A 4,891-nucleotide genomic window follows, 5' to 3' on the forward strand; every position below is an offset into this window, starting at 1 on the left:
ACTTTGAAAACCAATGCCATAGGCCATTTCATTTCCAAAATCTTATCATTGGATAAATTCTGTTGTAATGAATGACTTTTCCATTTTACTTCTTTTTTACTTGTAGGTACATTTTAGTGAAGTAAAACATATAAAGAAAAGTACACTCATATAAAGTGTGTGTTTGATCAAATTTCACAAAGTAACACAATTTTAAAAACATGATCCACATAAGTAAATTGAACATAACCAGTATCCTTTTCATGTACTTTCCTGGGCACTACTAACCCTCTCCAAAGACAATCTCTATCCTTATATCATCAAGTAGTTCTGCCTATTTGGAATATCATATAAAAAAAATCTTGTAGTATGTGTTCTTTTTTATCTGGCTTCTTTTACTCAATATTATATTTATGAAAGTCATCTATACTGTTGAATTTGTCAATACTTTTTTCATTTTCATTACTGTATAATATTTCTTTGTATATATATTCCATATATTTTTATCACATTCCCATTTTGATGTTTTTGGGGGGTTGTTTTCAGTTTTTAACTATTATTAAAGAAAGCTGTTACTAATATCCCTGTACATAAAATACACTCATTAGTCATGGATATATACCTAAGAGTGAACTCACTGAATTATAGGGCACAGAAAGTTTGAACTTTATTTATATACTGAGCATTTCTGTTGAATATTTTTTCCAATAAAATTGTTCAGTTCTACACTTATACCAGAGTTCCAGTAGCTCCACCTTTTCACCAATAGTTGGCATTTTCAGTTCTTTTAATTTAGCTATCATTTCAATTAAATGATAGTCCCCACCACTAAACCTACAAAGTGTCTATTTTATGTACTGTGTCTACAATATTTATCCCTTACTGACATTTTATTTAAGTATATGTCAGTTATTTGAAGGTGGAAACACATCACATAATAAAATGACTAACACATATTAAATATTTATTATCTGCATGTACTTCCTAAGTGATCTAAATGAGACATGTAATAATAGTAATAAAAACAATAAGGACAACATTTATTGAGCACTTATATGTGCCAGACATTTTTCTAAACATAATTTATGTTTTATCCCATTTAGTTTTTACAGTAACCCATTTTACAGATAACAAAACCAAGGCACAGAGAGGTTACATAACTTACCAAAGTTCACACAGCAAGTAAATAGCAGAGTCAAGACTTGAACCTAGAAGTCTAGATACAGAGACTGAACGCTTATTATCCTCATTGTACATCATATATTGTACATTGTACATTGTACCTTCTAATTTAAGGCCTAGAGAGAGTTAAGTAATTTTCCCATGCAGCCAGAAAATGGTAAAGCTAGGGCATGAATCAAAGCAGTCTAGCTACAACTTCTAGCTGCTCTACCACTCCCCCCTTGAGCCATGGTAATACCAATAGTATTTATCATACAACCCAATGCACATTAAGAGTAGTAAGTTTTATTGAATTATTGAGTAACTAAGAAATGTATATACATAACATGGTGGAAGACCCTATGGAAGGATAGTAAGAATGAAGGAAATAAGAAAGAGAAGTGAAAGGAAGAAAACACTTTTTTATATTGCACTCACTAAGATTTAGGACGGGGATGGCCAATAGGTTTCAAAGCTCCAGTCATTTGACAGTTACTGTCTGGAGCTCTAAGTTGAAGAGTCTGAAGTCTCACTAAAGTTTAGGAAGAAAAAAATTATTGCTATAATCTAGGGGAGCAGGGTCCAGGGAATCACAGCAGCACATATTCCATATAGGTGCTATATTCTTGTTAAGAATGATATATTAGAAACTTTTACAAACATTACTTTAAAAATTTTGCATAAGGATCCTGAGAGGTAGATTTGATTATTCCTATTTTTCAGATGAGGAAATTTAATGAAGTCAATGAAGCCTTGGTCTCTACTTACGACCTAATGATTGAATGAGGAAATAGTGGCAAACCAGTCAGAACACTTCTAATTACACTTTCAATGGGAACAGATGACTGGGTGACTGTCCTAGAGGTTCCAGCAAGTTACACTATCTAATGATTATCTTGCTATCATTGTCTGGTTTTGTGGCTGTCCCTCTTCCCAACCCTAACTCATATTCTTGGTCCCAGGCAATTAAGTTCAAGTTCAGGCAGATCCCTTTCAGCTTCCAAGAAAGCATGGAGAGACTTAAAGTGAAAATATTTTCTGCTTCTTCTTCTCACAAAGCAAAGAAAGTTTTCCAGCAGGTGAATCTTGTCAATGGTTACAGCTTTTCTGACAAAGAACCACTGGTGTGCAGTTTTAGGATAAAATAGCAGTGCTTCCTAGGTCACATAGGCATCTAGATTCTGGTACTTTATAGGTTTACAAACATTTTCTTATCTGTGCTCCATATGACTATTATCTAGCACCTACATAAATCACCTTTCATTTTTGTGCAATAGATAGTCAACTATTTCAGAGAAATTATCTGCTCCTTGACCATCGCACGAATTTTAAAGAGGTAACTTTTGCAAGAATGGAAAACCTTTGTTCCCAAGCCACTATCCCTTAGTACTCAGTAATCCTGGGCACCAGGAGTATAACAGAGCAATTAACTTCTGACAATGGTATAAATTTAGCCTTGTTAAAACAAGGATTATTAATATTCCCTTGGGTTGTCACCCTGACCTAACTTACCCAAGCATAAAGTACAGTAAGACACAGACCTGTAAATTTGTGGCTCACATAAAATGCCCAAGGAAAGAGAGGAAAAAAGAGAAAGAGAAACACAAGAACATAGTATAAGAACCTAATAAATAATTATAATAAAAAAGTGAAACATATTAATCACATTTTAAAGAGATGAAACTTTGCATTTTATTTTAAAACCAATAACTGAAACAATCCTATAATGATTGTGATAACTTCTTAGAGTCTATGATGACATGGTGCTCATAATATATTGGTCATTAAAATACCAGAAGCCTCAGCTCTAGCTTATCTCTGACTTTTTTTTAAATAACACTCTCTGGGCTTCTCTGATAGAAAAAAACTTCCAAAAATATTTAATTGTGTCATTGCAATTTAGTACCCTTATCAGTCTTGGAGGTATTGTTATAGATGAAGAACTATGGCTCTCTTACATTTTTTTAAGAAGCAAGATAATAATAAAAAAAAAAAAAGCAGCAGCAGCAAGATAAATCTGACAAGTCAAGCAGAGAAATGGAGATATATTGGGAAGAATGCCGGCTTTTGAGACTCGAATTCAAAACCAAGCTTTGCCCCTAATGTGCTATCGGACTTTAGCAAGTCTCAACTTCTCTATACTTCTTTGTTTCCTCATCTGTAAAACAGAGAGGAGGAGGCCTACATCATAAGGTATGTATCTTTACCCCAGAGCATGACATATATTAAGTAACTAACACATTTGATAGAGTAATTACATTAGGCAACTGTATAAGATATATTAAGTATCGAACACATAGTAGGAACTGAATAAACGGTTGCTGCTATCTTTATTATGTATCAATTACTACAATTTACTGGTGTTGGATAGTCAGCAATGTTTTTGTAAGGCAATGAGTAAAGTTTTTCAAACAGTCAAATCATGCACACAAAGGAAAGAAATGAAAGGAAAGATCAGGTCAAAATCAATCATTTTATGTGTATATTGCTATAAGCTAATTGTTTAACTCATGGTTTTTACCCCCATTTAATTTTTTTTCTGCTTTTCCCCACCACAGGATCAGACTGTTAATGCACTTAATGAGGCAAACAAGCATAGCAGTGTATCTGAGCAATTAAAGCCCCTTCATTCAGACAGCAATAAAACCTACAATTGTCTCCTTTCTGCCTGGAAGAACAACTTTATAGTTTATTGAACAAGAGAGATTTTGATCGGGCTGTAACTCTTCTCCTCAAAAGTCTCTGCACTTTGCTGCGCTGTCCTTGCCTAATTCTCTCAAAAGATTTTTTTTAATGGGAAGGATTACAAATCAATGTTATCAGGACATATCCAGGTTCAGTACATTCTCCAAGCATAAGTGTTATTTGCAACAATCTCAATGAAACAGACTTTTCTCTCTGCTCTTCATCAAAATTTGCACTTTTTTTTCCTTTCTAAATATGAAACAAACAGGGTAGCATCCAGGGATAGCCATGGTTTTTTTTACTCTATTCTAATGTTGCATTCTTTCCTAGCAGGCAAACTGTGCCCCCTTACCAAACTCTCAGACTAGCAAATCCTCACCTCCACTAAGCATAGTCTGCCTGGCATATGTGATAATAGAAGAATGGAGAATATAAATTGGCCTCCTTTTATTTTGAACTTTACCATTTATCATTTACTTGTACCAGGTATGTACCTTTTGGAATATATGTGCAGTCCTACATTCTCTGACTTAAAGGAGTTCTGGAAAACTACAAAAGAAGCTCAGAAGTGTGCCATAAATTGATTAAAAGTTTAGAGATTAAGTTAATGAAGCTGAAATTCTGCTTCCAGTTAAACAGGCTGAAGGAGTGATTTTGCAGTCTTTGAGTAAGGAGTGTTTCAGAAAATGGTGACAAATTTTTTGGTTCTCTAAGTACATAATAAAGGAAACAGGTTTAAATGGCAGAATAAAGGACTTGGTAAAGGTTGTTAATAATGAAATTGATACAGCCACTATGGAGAACAGTATGGAGGTTCCTTAAAAAAGTAAAAATAGAACTACAATATGACCCAGCAATCCCACTACTGGGTATATACCCTGAGAAAACCATAATTCAAAAAGAGTCATGTACCACAATGTTCATTGCAGCACTATTTACAATAGTCAGAACATGGAAGCAACCTAAGTGTCCATCGACAGATGAATGGATAAAGAAGATGTGGCACATATATACAGTGGAATATTACTCAGCCATTAAAAAAAACGAAATTGAGTTATTTGTAACG

Source organism: Lipotes vexillifer, unplaced genomic scaffold (genome assembly GCF_000442215.2).
Source record: "Lipotes vexillifer unplaced genomic scaffold, Lipotes_vexillifer_v1.1 scaffold317, whole genome shotgun sequence".
Lineage (NCBI taxonomy): Eukaryota > Metazoa > Chordata > Mammalia > Artiodactyla > Lipotidae > Lipotes > Lipotes vexillifer.